The following is a 16,532-nucleotide window of genomic DNA, read 5'->3' as shown; positions in this document are numbered from 1 at the left end:
TCACCGTCTGTGCCCTGTAACGGCAAAGTGCAGACCTCACCCTCCTCCAGGTGCGCTCACAACGTTGGACAAACGCTTGAGCGGAGGGAACGCTGGACTCGGCAAGCTGGGATGAGAACAGAGGAGGCTGGTAACCCAGACTACTCTGAAACGGAGATAACCCGGTAGCAGACGAAGGAAGCGAATTGTGAGCGTATTCTGCCCAGGGGAGCTGTTCTGCCCAAGACGCAGGGTTTCTGAAAGAAAGGCTGCGTAGTATGCGACCAATCGTCTGATTGGCCCTCTCTGCTTGACCGTTAGACTGGGGATGAAACCCGGAAGAGAGACTGACGGACGCACCAATCAAACGACAGAACTCCCTCCAAAACTGTGACGTGAATTGCGGGCCTCTGTCTGAAACGGCGTCTAACGGGAGGCCATGAATTCTGAATACATTCTCGATAATGATTTGTGCCGTCTCCTTAGCGGAAGGAAGTTTAGCGAGGGGAATGAAATGTGCCGCCTTAGAGAACCTATCGACAACCGTAAGAATCACAGTCTTCCCCGCAGACAAAGGCAGACCGGTAATGAAGTCTAAGGCGATGTGAGACCATGGTCGAGAAGGAATGGGGAGCGGTCTGAGACGACCGGCAGGAGGAGAGTTACCCGACTTAGTCTGCGCGCAGTCCGAACAAGCAGCCACGAAACGGCGCGTGTCACGCTCCTGAGTCGGCCACCAAAAGCGCTGGCGAATAGACGCAAGAGTGCCTCGAACACCGGGATGACCAGCTAACTTGGCAGAGTGAGCCCACTGAAGAACAGCCAGACGAGTGGAAACAGGAACGAAAAGGAGGTTACTAGGACCAGCGCGCGGCGACGCAGTGTGCGTGAGTGCTTGCTTAACCTGTCTTTCAATTCCCCAGACTGTTAACCCGACAACACGCCCATAAGGAAGAATCCCCTCGGGATCAGTAGAAGCCACAGAAGAACTAAACAGACGGGATAAGGCATCAGGCTTGGTGTTCTTGCTACCCGGACGGTAAGAAATCACAAACTCGAAACGAGCGAAAAACAACGCCCAACGAGCTTGACGGGCATTAAGTCGTTTGGCAGAACGGATGTACTCAAGGTTCTTATGGTCTGTCCAAACGACAAAAGGAACGGTCGCCCCCTCCAACCACTGTCGCCATTCGCCTAGGGCTAAGCGGATGGCGAGCAGTTCACGGTTACCCACATCATAGTTGCGCTCAGATGGCGACAGGCGATGAGAAAAATAAGCGCAAGGATGAACCTTATCGTCAGACTGGAAGCGCTGGGATAGAATGGCTCCCACGCCTACCTCTGAAGCGTCAACCTCGACAATGAATTGTCTAGTGACGTCAGGAGTAACGAGGATAGGAGCGGACGTAAACGTTCTTTTAGAAGATCAAAAGCTCCCTGGGCGGAACCGGACCACTTAAAACACGTCTTGACAGAAGTAAGAGCTGTGAGAGGGGCAGCAACTTGACCGAAATTACGAATGAAACGCCGATAGAAATTAGCGAAACCTAAAAGCGCTGCAACTCGACACGTGACCTTGGAACGGGCCAATCACTGACAGCTTGGACCTTAGCGGAATCCATCTGAATGCCTTCAGCGGAAATAACGGAACCGAGAAAAGTAACGGAGGAGACATGAAAAGAGCACTTCTCAGCCTTTACGTAGAGACAATTCTCTAAAAGGCGCTGTAGAACACGTCGAACGTGCTGAACATGAATCTCGAGTGACGGAGAAAAAATCAGGATATCGTCAAGATAGACAAAAACAAAGATGTTCAGCATGTCTCTCAGAACATCATTAACTAATGCCTGAAAAACAGCTGGCGCATTGGCGAGACCGAACGGCAGAACCCGGTACTCAAAATGCCCTAACGGAGTGTTAAACGCCGTTTTCCACTCGTCCCCCTCTCTGATGCGCACGAGATGGTAAGCGTTACGAAGGTCCAACTTAGTAAAGCACATGGCTCCCTGCAGAATCTCGAAGGCTGATGACATAAGGGAAGCGGATAACGATTCTTAACCGTTATGTCATTCAGCCCTCGATAATCCACGCAGGGCGCAGAGTACCGTCCTTCTTCTTAACAAAAAAGAACCCCGCCCGGCCGGAGAGGAAGAAGGCACTATGGTACCGGCGTCAAGAGACACAGACAAATAATCCTCGAGAGCCTTACGTTCGGGAGCCGACAGAGAGTATAGTCTACCTCGAGGAGGAGTGGTCCCCGGAAGGAGATCAATACTACAATCATACGACCGGTGAGGAGGAAGGGAGTTGGCTCGGGACCGACTGAAGACCGTGCGCAGATCATGATATTCCTCCGGCACTCCTGTCAAATCGCCAGGTTCCTCCTGAGAAGTAGGGACAGAAGAAACGGGAGGGATGGCAGACATTAAACACTTCACATGACAAGAAACGTTCCAGGATAGGATAGAATTACTAGACCAATTAATAGAAGGATTATGACATACTAGCCAGGGATGACCCAAAACAACAGGTGTAAACGGTGAACGGAAAATCAAAAAGAAATAGTCTCACTGTGGTTACCAGATACTGTGAGGGTTAAAGGTAGTGTCTCAAATCTGATACTGGGAAGATGACTACCATCTAAGGCGAACATGGGCGTAGGCTTCTCTAACTCTCTGAAAGGAATGTCATGTTTCGAACCCATGCTTCGTCCATGAAACAACCCTCAGCCCCAGAGTCTATCAAGGCACTACATGTAGCACCCGAACCGGTCCAGCGTAGATGGACCGACAAAGTAGTACAGGATTTTGATGGAGAGACTTGAGTAGTTGCGCTCACCTGTAGCCCTCCGCTTACAGATGAGCTCTGGCTTTTACTGGACATGAATTAACAAAATGTCCAGCAACTCCGCAATAGAGGCACAGGCGGTTGGTGATCCTCCGTTCCCTCTCCTTAGTCGAGATGCGAATCCCTCCCAGCTGCATGGGCTCAGTCTCAAAGCCAGAGGAGGGAGATGGTTGCGATGCGGAGCAGGGAAACACCGTTGATGCGAGCTCTCTTCCACGAGCCCGGTGACGAAGATCTACCCGTTGTTCTATGCGGATGGCGAGAGCAATCAAAGAGTCCACATCTGAAGGAACCTCCCGGGAGAGAATCTCATCCTTAATCACTGCGTGGAGTCCCTCCAGAAAACGAGCGAGCAGCGCCGGCTCGTTCCACTCACTAGAGGCAGCAAGATTGCGAAACTCAATAGAATAATCCGTTATGGACCGTTCACCTTGGCATAAGGAAGCCAGGGCCCTAGAAGCCTCCCCACCAAAAACTGAACGGTCAAAAACCCGAATCATCTCCTCTTTAAAGTTCTGGAACTTGTTAGAGCAATCAGCCCTTGCCTCCCAGATAGCTGTGCCCCATTCTCGAGCCCGGCCAGTAAGGAGTGAAATGACGTAAGCAACCCGAGCTCTCTCTCTAGAGTATGTGTTGGGTTGGAGAGAGAACACAATCTCACACTGCGTGAGAAAGGAGCGGCACTCAGTGGGCTGCCCGGAGTAGCAAGGTGGGTTATTAACCCTAGGTTCTGGAGGCTCGGCAGGCCAGGAAGTAACAGGTGGCACGAGACGTAGACTCTGGAACTGTCCAGAGAGGTCGGAAACCTGAGCGGCCAGGTTCTCCACGGCATGGCGAGCAGCAGACAATTCCTGCTCGTGTCTGCCGAGCATGGCTCCTTGGATCTCGACGGCAGTGTAACGAGCGTCTGAAGTCGCTGGGTCCATTCCTTGGTCGGTTCCTTCTGTCATGCAGGTGAAAGAGGACCCAAAAGCGACTTAACAGAAACAGAGTTTATTCAAGTCCAAACAGAAAACGACAAATCCTGAATCCTTAACAGGAAATGTCCAAACAGGGAATAACAGAAATCCTCTAGTCTGTAGAGGGGAATAACAGGAGAAGCGGCCACAGACTGCAGGTCGCTTCGGGTAGGCGCAGGCCGTAGCTGACAGAGACACCTGCTCACACGCAGCATCTGATGAAGGCAAAAACACGACAGGACAGGGCGATACACAATCACAGCACGGTGAATTCTAAACAAGGAACCGACAGGACAGGAACGGAACACAAAGGAAGAAATAGGGACTCTAATCAGGGGAAAGGATCGGGAACAGGTGTGGGAAGACTAAATGATGATTAGGGGAATAGGAACAGCTGGGAGCAGGAACGGAACGATAGAGAGAAGAGAGAGCGAGAGAGTGAGAGAGGGAGGGGGAGAGAGAGGGATAGAAAGAGGGAAAGAACCTAATAAGACCAGCAGAGGGAAACGAATAGAATGGGGAGCACAGGGACAAGACATGATAATAAATGACAAACATGACACTCTACTGTATGCGTTTTTGTTATTGTTCAATGTATGGTTATTTTGACCCTTGGATATTGTTGTTACTGTTGTCCCGTTGACAATTTAGATTCTTATTATCTTAATATTGTAAATATCCAAAGTAAGCTTGGGCAATATGTACAATAAAGCAAATTGAAATGAATTGAAAAATTGAAAGAGAGAGTGAATGAGAGAATGGGAAAGGGGAAAGGCTCTCTTTTATTTATGGTTGTTTTCTGTATTTACGTTTCAGAAAATTAACACAATGGTCCAAGGATACTATTTCAGTCCATTTTAAAGTAGTCCCAATGTGATTAGGCTCAGTGCCTGATTTAAAGGGAGCTTTTTCCGGGCAGGGAGGAATACGAGAAAATGTGGTCTGGCTTCTGTCAGAAAGCTAAAAGGCAAGCAGCTTATTATTAGACCTATTAACTTGAGCATGGAGGCTTGTTTGATGTGTTCTGTGGCCAAATGACATCCTTATCGCATCTGTTGTGTTTTGTGTTCCTGTATATATCACTACTCACAGGAGTAGGTCCTGAAAAGGTCCTGAAAAGTGTGTGTTTGTGTGTGTGTGTGTGTGTGTGTGTGTGTGTGTGTGTGTGTGTGTGTGTGTGTGTGTGTGTGAATGTGTGTGTGTGTGTGTGTGTGTGTGTGTGTGTGTGTGTGTGTGTGTGTGTGTGTGTGTGTGTGTGTGTGTGTGTGTGTGTGTGTGTGTGTGTGTGTGTGTGTGTGTGTGTGTGTGTGTGTGTGCATGTATTTACATCTGCTGAATTGTTTTTATTGATGTATGTTCTGAGTATGTGCATTATATATGAGTGTGTATAGGGGTGGGGCAGTGTAGCGTGTATGTGTGTGTGTGTGTGTGTTTTATCACTAAGCCTGAAAGCGTTAGCGGGAATGGGAGAAGGTCTGGAATCCTGGGATGACATCATTATCCATGATGTCAGTGCTGCGGGCTGGGGTGACTTTGGCCCATGTGATGGTTGGTTGGGGTGAGGTCACACTTTTACTTTTAACCCGCTGCTGCAGATAATCAACGCGCTAAAAGGAAGATCGTGTGGCTGGGCTGTTCAAAATCACCATTTTTGAACGCCTTCCTTTTTTAAAATTAATGAAATTGCACAAGAAGGTTATTTGGTAATGCTTCTTTTGTACCGTATCTATTGTCTTGGAAATATCTTCATAGTTAATAATAACTGGTAGCATATCAAAATCCTATTTGGTCAAAGTTATTACAAAGATGCTTTAAGCTATGAATGCTGGTTTCATTGCCTTTTTGTCTAGGTTCCTCAATGATTCCCGTGCTCCCATAAAGCCTCTTCATTAACTTTCTCAAACTATTTCCAACTACCAGCCCTGTGTTTGCATAATCTATCAGGTTTGTTCCCTATTCCCCCGTCCTGCCTCTATGACCCCCCACCATGTCTAAACCCTATGGATGCTTACCTCTAACTATCCCTCCATGTCTAAACCCTATGGATGCTTACCTCTAACTATCTATCCCTCCATGTCTAAACCCTACAGTCAGCAAACCATTGCTAGCGGTCTTCAGCTAACCGGTCATCAGCTAACCTTTAGCTCGGAAAGCTCTCGCCAGTTCGAACAACGCGACTCTAACCAGAGCATAACGGACCTATTATTTTTTAACCGCAACCCCGGATGATTACTCCTGGCTAGCGTTTCCACCCACTCAGCTTGAAGCTAGCCCGGCCAGAGCTCCTGTGCTACCACTATACTATATGCCATTTAGCAGACGCTTTTATCCAAAGCGACTTACAGTCATGTGTGCATACATTCTACGTATGGGTGGTCCCGGGGATCGAACCCACTACCCTGGCGTTACAAGCGCCATGCTCTACCAACTGAGCTACAGAAGGACCAGAAGCATACTACCACCGAAGCATACTCCTGGGTTACAATATCCGGACCCACGACCGGTCTATCGATGTCACCGCATGAAGAGGAATAAACAGACTCACCCCATCGTGACGTCCCCCAAAGGCTAACTTTCTAGCCCTTGCTATCTCCTTGCTTGCTAATTCGGCCTGCTAACTGCTAGCTTGTTTAGCCCCGGTCCGCTAACTGCTACCTTGTTTAGCCCCGGTCCGCTAACTGCTACCTTGTTTAGCCCCGGCCTACTAACTGTTAGCTTGTTAGCACAGGCCTGCTAACCGTCTGAATCGCCGCGTCCCAAACACTCACTGGACCCATATTTACTTTCTATCTCTTTTCGATTTTTCATTTGTTTATACCTTCCGGTAACCTGCCTCACCCAATGTGATACGAAATCGCTATTATTTTTAAGTTTTAGAACACACTCAAGAACCTCCAGAAGCTAACTAGCTACAAGCTATTTAGTCACTGTTAGCCACTGCTAGCGGCTTTTACCTTTTGCACAGCCAGACAGTTCTTTTTTAACCTGGATAACACTCGCCAGTCCAGCTTCCCTGCCCCATCCACCGCTGCCCCCTGGACACTGATCACTTGGCTACATAGCTGATGCATGCTGGACTGTCCATTAATCACGGTACTCCATTCTGCTTGTTTATGTTTTATCTGTCGGCCCCAGCCGCACTCAGGCTCTGTGTGTCGTTAATCCGACCCTCCCTGCCTAGTCAACGCCATTTTACCTGCTGTTGTTGTGCTAGCTGATTAGCTCTTGTTGTCTCACCTACTGTTTTAGCTACTGTTTTTAACTAGCTCTCCCAATTCAACACCTGTGATTACTGTATGCCTCGCTGTATCTCTCTCAAATGTCAATATGCTTTGTATACTGTTGTTCAGGTTAGTTATCATTGTTTTAGTTTACAATGGAGCCTCTAGTTCCACTCTTCATACCCCTGATACCTCCTTTGTCCCACCTCCCACACATGCGGTGACCTCACCCATTAGCAAGTTTTAAGTTCCTCGGCATACACATCACAGACAAACTGAATTGGTCCAGCAGCGCCTCTTCAACCTCAGGAGGCTGAAGAAATTTGTATCACCGCCTGGTACGGCAACTGCTCCGCCCTCAACCGTAAGGCTCTCCAGAGGGTAGTGAGGTCTGCACAACGCATCACCGAGGGCAAACTACCTGCCCTCCAGGACACCTACACCACCCAATGTTACAGGAAGGCCATAAAGATCATCAAAGACATCAACCACCCGAGCCACTGCCTGTTCACCCCGCTATCATCCAGAAGGCGGGGTCAGTACAGGTGCATCAAAGCTGGGACCGAGAGACTGAAAAACAGCTTCTATCTCAAGGCCATCAGACTGTTAAACAGCCACCACTAACATTGAGTGGCTGCTGCCAACACACTGACACTGACTCAACTCCAGCCACTTTAATAATGGGAATTGATGGGAAATTATGTAAATATATCACTAGCCACTTTAAACAATGCTACCTTATATAATGTTACTTACCCTACATTATTCATCTCATATGCATACGTATATACTGTACTCTATATCATCTACTGCATCCTTATGTAATACATGTATCACTAGCCACTTTAACTATGCCACTTTGTTTACATACTCATCTCATATGTATATACTGTACTCGATACCATCTACTGTATCTTGCCTATGCTGCTCTGTACCATCACTCATTCATATATCCTTATGTACATATTCTTTATCCCCTTACACTGTGTATAAGACAGTAGTTTAAGAATTGTTAGTTAGATTACTTGTTGGTTATTACTGCATTGTCGGAACTAGAAGCACAAGCATTTCGCTACACTCGCATTAACATCTGCTAACCATGTGTATGTGACAAATAAAATGTGATTTGATTTGATTTGATTTGATTTACAACCAGCATGTCCAGAGATACAACCTCTCTCATCATCACCCAGTGCCTGGGCTTACCTCCGCTGTACCCGCACCCCACCATACCCCTGTCTGCGCATTATGCCCTGAATATTTTCTACCATGCCCAGAAATCTGCTCCTTTTATTCTCTGTCCCCAACGCTCTAGGCGACCAGTTTTGATAGCCTTTAGCCGCACCCTCATACAACTCCTCCTCTGTTCCGCGGGTGATGTGGAGGTAAACCCAGGCCCTGCATGTCCCCAGGCACCCTCATTTGTTGACTTCTGTGATCGAAAAAGCCTTGGTTTCATGCATGTCAACATCAGAAGCCTCCTCCCTAAGTTTGTTTTACTCACTGCTTTAGCACACTCTGCCAACCCTGATGTCCTTGCCGTGTCTGAATCCTGGCTTAGGAAGGCCACCAAAAATTCGGAGATTTCCATACCCAACTATAACATCTTCCGTCAAGATAGAACTGCCAAAGGGGGAGGAGTTGCAGTCTACTGCAGAGATAGCCTGCAAAGTAATTTCATACTTTTCAGGTCCATACTCAAACAGTGAAAATTACTCTCTCCAGAAATAAGTCTCTCACTGTTGCCGCCTGCTTACCGACCCCCCCCCAGCTCCCAGCTGTGCCCTGGACACCATTTGTGAATTGATCGCCTCTCATCTAGCTTCAGAGTTTGTTCTGTTAGGTGACCTAAACTGGGATATGCTTAACACCCCGGCAGTCCTACAATCTAAGCTAGATGCCCTCAATCTCACACAAATCGTCAAGGAACCCACCAGGTACAACCCTAAATCTGTAAACAAGGGCACCCTCATAGACGTCATCCTGACCAACTGGCCCTCCAAATACACCTCCGCTGTCTTCAACCAGGATCTCAGCGATCACTGCCTCATTGCCTGTATCCGCTACGGAGCCGCAGTCAAACGACCACCCCTCATCACTGTCAAGCGCTCCCTAAAACACTTCTGTGAGCAGGCCTTTCTAATAATAATAATAATAATAATAATATATGCCATTTAGCAGACGCTTTTATCCAAAGCGACTTACAGTCATGTGTGCATACATTCTACGTATGGGTGGTCCCGGGGATCGAACCCACTACCCTGGCGTTACAAGCGCCATGCTCTACCAACTGTCCTTCCAGGCCCGGGTATCCTGGAAGGACATTGACCTCATACCGTCAGTTGAGGATGCCTGGTCATTCTTCCTCACCACTTCCTCACCATTTTAGATAAGCATGCTCCGTTCAAAAAAATGCAGAACTAAGAACAGATATAGCCCTTGGTTCACTCCAGACCTGACTGCCCTCGGCCAGCACAAAAACATCCTGTGGCGGACTGCAATAGCATCGAATAGTCCCCACGATATGCAACTTTTCAGGGAAGTCAGGAACCAATACACGCAGTCAGTCAGGAAAGCTAAGGACAGCTTCTTCAGGCAGAAGTTTGCATCCTGTAGCTCCAACTCCAAAAAGTTCTGGGACAATGTGAAGTCCATGGAGAACAAGAGCACCTCCTCCCAGCTGCCCACTGCACTGAGGCTAGGTAACACGGTCACCACCGATAAATCCATAATTATCAAAAACTTCAACAAGCATTTCTCAACGGCTGGCCATGCCTTCCGTCTGGCTACTCCAACCTCGGCCAACAGCTCCGCCCCCCCCGCAGCTACTCGCCCAAGCCTCTCCAGGTTCTCCTTTACCCAAATCCAGATAGCAGATGTTCTGAAAGAGCTGCAAAACCTGGACCCGTACAAATCAGCTGGGCTTGACAATCTGGACCCTCTATTTCTGAAACTATCCGCCGCCATTGTCGCAACCCCTATTACCAACCTGTTCAACCTCTCTTTCATATCGTCTGAGATCCCCAAGGATTGGAAAGCTGCCGCAGTCATCCCCCTCTTCAAAGGGGGAGACACCCTGGACCCAAACTGTTACAGACCTATATCCATCCTGCCCTGCCTATCTAAGGTCTTCGAAAGCCAAGTCAACAAACAGGTCACTGACCATCTCGAATCCCACCGTAACTTCTCCGCTGTGCAATCTGGTTTCCGAGCCGGTCACGGGTACACCTCAGCCACGCTCAAGGTACTAAACGATATCATAACCGCCATTGATAAAAGAGTACTGTGCAGCCGTCTTCATCGACCTTGCCAAGGCTTTCGACTCTGTCAATCACCATATTCTTATCGGCAGACTCAGTAGCCTCGGTTTTTCGGATGACTGCCTTGCCTGGTTCACCAATTACTTTGCAGACAGAGTTCAGTGTGTCAAATCGGAGGGCATGCTGTCCGGTCCTCTGGCAGTCTCTATGGGGGTGCCACAGGGTTCCATCCTCGGGCCGACTCTTTTCTCTGTATATATCAATGATGTTGCTCTTGCTGCGGGCGATTCCCTGATCCACCTCTACGCAGACGACACCATTCTATATACTTCCGGCTCGTCCTTGGACACTGTGCTATCTAACCTCCAAACGAGCTTCAATGCCATACAACACTCCTTCCGTGGCCTCCAACTGCTCTTAAACGCTAGTAAAACCAAATGCATGCTTTTCAACCATCACCACTCTGGATGGTTCCGACCTTGAATATGTGGACACCTATCAGTACCTAGGTGTCTGGCTAGACTGTAAACTCTCCTTCCAGACTCATATCAAACATCTCCAATCGAAAATCAAATCAAGACTCGGCTTTCTATTCCGCAACAAAGCCTCCTTCACTCACGCCACCAAACTTACCCTAGTAAAACTGACTAGCGTACCGATCCTCGACTTCGGCAATGTCATCTACAAAATTGCTTCCAACACTCTACTCAGCAAACTGGATGCAGTTTATCACAGTGCCATCCGTTTTGTCACTAAAGCACCTTATACCACCCACCACTGCGACTTGTATGCTCTAGTCGGCTGGCCCTCGCTACATATTCGTCGCCAGACCCACTGGCTCCAGGTCATCTACAAGTCCATGCAAGGTAAAGCTCCGCCTTATCTCAGTTCACTGGTCACGATGGCAACACCCATCCGTAGCACGCGCTCCAGCAGGTGTATCTCACTGATCATCCCTAAAGCCAACACCTCATTTGGCCGCCTTTCGTTCCAGTTCTCTGCTGCCTGTGACTGGACCGAATTGCAAAAATCGCTGAAGTTGGAGACTTTTATCTCCCTCACCAACTTCAAACATCTGCTATCTGAGCAGCTAACCGATCGCTACAGCTGTACATAGTCTATCGGTAAATAGCCCACCCATTTTTACCTACCTCATCCCCATACTGTTTTTATTTATTTACTTCTCTGCTCTTTTGCACACCAATATCTCTACCTGTACATGACCATCTGATCATTTATCACTCCAGTGTTAATCTGCAAAATTGTAATTATTCGCCTACCTCCTCATGCCTTTTGCACACAATGTATATAGACTCTTTTTTTCTACTGTGTTATTGCCTTGTTAATTGTTTACTCCATGTGTAACTCTGTGTTGTCTGTTCACACTGCTATGCTTTATCTTGGCCAGGTCGCAGTTGCAAATGAGAACTTGTTCTCAACTAGCCTACCTGGTTAAATAAAGGTGAAATAAAATAAAATAAAAATAAAAATCTATCCCTCCATGTCTAAACCCTATGGATGCTTACCTCTATCTATCCCTCCATGTCTAAACCCTATGGATGCTTACCTCTAACTATTCCTCCATGTCTAAACCCTATGGATGCTTACCTCTAACTATCCCTCCATGTCTAAACCCTATGGATGCTTACCTCTATCTATCCCTCCATGTCTAAACCCTATGGATGCTTGCCTCTAACTAACTATCCCTCCAGGTTGTACTTGACTGCTCTTAAACCCCACACCCCCATTCCCATCCCCATCCCCATCCACACACAGAAACACGAACGCACACACACACGCACACACGCACACGCACACACACACACACACACACACAGCAGCCCATCCAGGTCATTGGCGTTCCGCTGCAGCCTGTGCCACGACCCTTACTCAGAGAGGCACAGAGAGACAAAAGGAAAGCTGAGTGTTGAGTTTTGTGAGTTTGTGAAACATTTAGGTAATGCTTTGAAATGGGTGGTTATATACAAGGAAGCTGATTTCCACCTGTACAAAGTTTATGCACCTAGCGATGTGACGAGCAACGTAGAGGAGAGAAAGTCACTTCAGACAACTGAGATGTACCCATTCCATCTGACTCAAAGTTCAGAAGTCACTTCAGACAACTGAGATGTGCCCATTCCATCTGACACAAAGTTCAGCAGTCACTTCAGACAACTGAGATGTACCCATTCCATCTGACTCAAAGTTCAGCAGTCACTTCAGACAACTGAGATGAGCCCATTCCATCTGACACAAAGTTCAGCAGTCACTTCAGACAACTGAGATGTGCCCATTCCATCTGACACAAAGTTCAGCAATGAGGTAAGGTGGCAAAAGGCTTCTCCTATATAGTTTTACCAATTGGGGATGCTGCCATTACCAATAGCACATAGAGGAAGCCACTTTTAACTATTGACATACAGATACACTCATGTAGTCCAAGGGCCAGAGCCCAAATTTTGCATATTTGTCCACTTTGTGGTGGTAAAGTCTAATGATGATTTTCATTAAAGCTGAAATCACACTTGTGTAGTGTTTCCACTTTGAACTAAAATAAGGCGGTTGAGCCTTGAACCGCCTTGGGATGGCCTTCTGGGCTAGGTGTGTCTTTGGTTGAGCCCTGAGCCGCCTTGGGATGGCCTTCTGGGCTAGGTGTGTCTTTGGTTGAGCCCTGAGCCACCTTGGGATGGCCTTCTGGGCTAGGTGTGTCTTTGGTTGAGCCCTGAGCCACCTTGGGATGGCCTTCTGGGCTAGGTGTGTCTTTGGTTGAGCCCTGAGCCACCTTGGGATGGCCTTCTGGGCTAGGTGTGTCTTTGGTTGAGCCCTGAGCCACCTTGGGATGGCCTTCTGGGCTAGGTGTGTCTTTGGTTGAGCCCTGAGCCGCCTTGGGATGGCCTTCTGGGCTAGGTGTGTCTTTGGTTGAGCCCTGAGCCACCTTGGGATGGCCTTCTGGGCTAGGTGTGTCTTTGGTTGAGCCCTGAGCCTCCTTGGGATGGCCTTCTGGGCTAGGTGTGTCTTTGGTTGAGCCCTGAGCCACCTTGGGATGGCCTTCTGGGCTAGGTGTGTCTTTGGTTGAGCCCTGAGCCACCTTGGGATGGCCTTCTGGGCCAGGTGTGTCTTTCGTTGAGCCCTGAGCCGCCTTGGGATGGCCTTCTGGGCTAGGTGTGTCTTTGGTTGAGCCCTGAGCCGCCTTGGGATGGCCTTCTGGGCTAGGTGTGTCTTTGGTTGAGCCCTGAGCCGCCTTGGGATGGCCTTCTGGGCTAGGTGTGTCTTTCGTTGAGCCCTGAGCCGCCTTGGGATGGCCTTCTGGGCTAGGTGTGTCTTTGGTTGAGCCCTGAGCCACCTTGGGATGGCCTTCTGGGCCAGGTGTGTCTTTGGTTGAGCCCTGAGCCGCCTTGGGATGGCCTTCTGGGCTAGGTGTGTCTTTGGTTGAGCCCTGAGCCGCCTTGGGATGGCCTTCTGGGCTAGGTGTGTCTTTCGTTGAGCCCTGAGCCGCCTTGGGATGGCCTTCTGGGCTAGGTGTGTCTTTGGTTGAGCCCTGAGCCGCCTTGGGATGGCCTTCTGGGCTAGGTGTGTCTTTCGTTGAGCCCTGAGCCGCCTTGGGATGGCCTTCTGGGCTAGGTGTGTCTTTGGTTGAGCCCTGAGCCGCCTTGGGATGGCCTTCTGGGCTAGGTGTGTCTTTCGTTGAGCCCTGAGCCGCCTTGGGATGGCCTTCTGGGCTAGGTGTGTCTTTGGTTGAGCCCTGAGCCGCCTTGGGATGGCCTTCTGGGCTAGGTGTGTCTTTCGTTGAGCCCTGAGCCGCCTTGGGATGGCCTTCTGGGCTAGGTGTGTCTTTGGTTGAGCCCTGAGCCGCCTTGGGATGGCCTTCTGGGCTAGGTGTGTCTTTCGTTGAGCCCTGAGCCGCCTTGGGATGGCCTTCTGGGCTAGGTGTGTCTTTGGTTGAGCCCTGAGCCGCCTTGGGATGGCCTTCTGGGCTAGGTGTGTCTTTGGTTGAGCCCTGAGCCGCCTTGGGATGGCCTTCTGGGCTAGGTGTGTCTTTGGTTGAGCCCTGAGCCGCCTTGGGATGGCCTTCTGGGCCAGGTATGTCTTTGGTTGAGCCCTGAGCCACCTTGGGATGGCCTTCTGGGCTAGGTGTGTCTTTCGTTGAGCCCTGAGCCGCCTTGGGATGGCCTTCTGGGCCAGGTATGTCTTTGGTTGAGCCCTGAGCCACCTTGGGATGGCCTTCTGGGCCAGGTATGTCTTTGGTTGAGCCCTGAGCCACCTTGGGATGGCCTTCTGGGCTAGGTGTGTCTTTCGTTGAGCCCTGAGCCGCCTTGGGATGGCCTTCTGGGCCAGGTATGTCTTTGGTTGAGCCCTGAGCCACCTTGGGATGGCCTTCTGGGCCAGGTATGTCTTTGGTTGAGCCCTGAGCCACCTTGGGCTGGCCTTCTGGGCCAGGTATGTCTTTGGTTGAGCCCTGAGCCACCTTGGGCTGGCCGTTCATTTGTTTTTGCCCTACGTTTTAACACGCACACCAGCACAAGCACATACAGTGGTGAAATAATTACAATTTAGCAATAACACTGGGGTGATAGATGTGCAGATGATGATGTGTAAGTAGTGATACTTGGGTGCAAAAGAGCAAAAAAATAAATAACAATATGGGGATGAGGTATCAGGGTGTGCTATTTACAGATGAGCTATGTACAGGTACATTGATCGGTAAGCTGCTCTGACAGCTGATGCCTAAAGTTAGTGAGGGAGATATAAGTCTCCAGCTTCAGTGATTTTTGCAATTCGTTCCGGTCATTGGCAGCAGAGAATTGGAAGGAAAGGCGGCCAAAGGAGGTGTTGGCTTTGGGGATGACCAGTGAAATATACCTGGTGGAGCGCGTGTTATGGTTGGGTGTTGTTATGGTGACCAGTGAGCTGAGATAAGGCGGGATTTACCTAGCAAAGAATAGAATACCTGGAGCCGGTGGGTTTGGCGAGGAATATGTAGCGAGGGCCAGCCAACGAGAGCATACAGGTCGCAGTGTTGGGTAGTATATGGGGCTTTGGTGGCAAAATGGATGGCACTGTGATAGACTACATCCAATTTGCTGAGTAGAGTGTTGGAGACTATTTTGTAAATGACATCGCCGAAGTCAAGGATCGGTAGGATAGTCAGTTTTAGGAGGGTATGTTTGGCAGCATGAGTGAAGGAGGCTTTGTTGCAAAATAGGAAGCCAATTCTAGATGTAATTTTTGGATTGTAAGTCGCTCTGGATAAGAGCGTCTGCTAAATGACTTAAATGTTAATGTTATGTTAAATGGATTGGAGATGCTTAATGTGAGTCTGGAAGGACAGTTTACAGTCTAACCAGACACCTAGGTATTTGTAGTTGTCCACATATTCTAAGTCAGAACCGTCCAGAGTAATGATGCTAGGCGGGCGGGCAGGTGCGGGTAGCAATCGGTTGAAGAGCATGCATTTAGTTTTATGAGCCTTTAAGAGCATTTGGAGGCCACGGAAGGTGTGTTGTATGGCATTGAAGCTCGTTTGGAGGTTAGATAGCACAGTGTCCAAAGAAGGGCCAGATGTATACAGAATGGTGTCATCTGAGTAGAGGTGGATCAGAGAATCGCCAGCAGCAAGAGCGACATCATTGATATATACAGAGAAAAGTGTCAGACCGAGAATTGAACCCCGTGGCACCCCCGTAGAGACTGCCAGGGGTCCAGACAACAGGTCCTCTGATTTGACACATTGAACTCTATCAGAGAAGTAGTTGTTGAACCAGGCGAGGCAGTCATTTGAGAAACCAAGGCTATTGAGTCTGCCGATAAGAATGCGATGACTGACAGAGTCGAATGCCTTGGCCAGGTCGATGAAAACAGCTGCACAGTACTGTCATTTATCTATGGCAGTTATGATATCATTTAGGCCCTTGAGCGTGGCTGAGGTGCATCCATGACCAGCTCGGAAACCAGATTGCAAAGGGGAGATGGTACGGTGGGATTCAAAATGGTCAATGATCTGTTTGTACAGGTGGTCCTTCTGTAGCTCAGTTGGTAGAGCATGGCGCTTGTAACGCCAGGGTAGTGGGTTTGATACCCGGGACCACCCATATGTAGAATGTATGCACACATGACTGTATGTCGCTTTGGATAAAAGCATCTGCTGAATGGCATATATTATTTATTATATTGTTAACTTGGCTTTCGAACACTTTTGAAAGGCCGGATGGATTTAGGTCTGTAACAGTTTGGGTCTATAGTGTCTCCCCCTTTGAAGAGGGGGATGA

This window comes from Oncorhynchus gorbuscha, linkage group LG09 (genome assembly GCF_021184085.1).
Source record: "Oncorhynchus gorbuscha isolate QuinsamMale2020 ecotype Even-year linkage group LG09, OgorEven_v1.0, whole genome shotgun sequence".
In the NCBI taxonomy this organism is placed as follows: domain Eukaryota; kingdom Metazoa; phylum Chordata; class Actinopteri; order Salmoniformes; family Salmonidae; genus Oncorhynchus; species Oncorhynchus gorbuscha.
The sequence above is the reverse complement of the archived record's forward strand: the minus strand, read 5'-3'. Positions refer to the sequence as shown.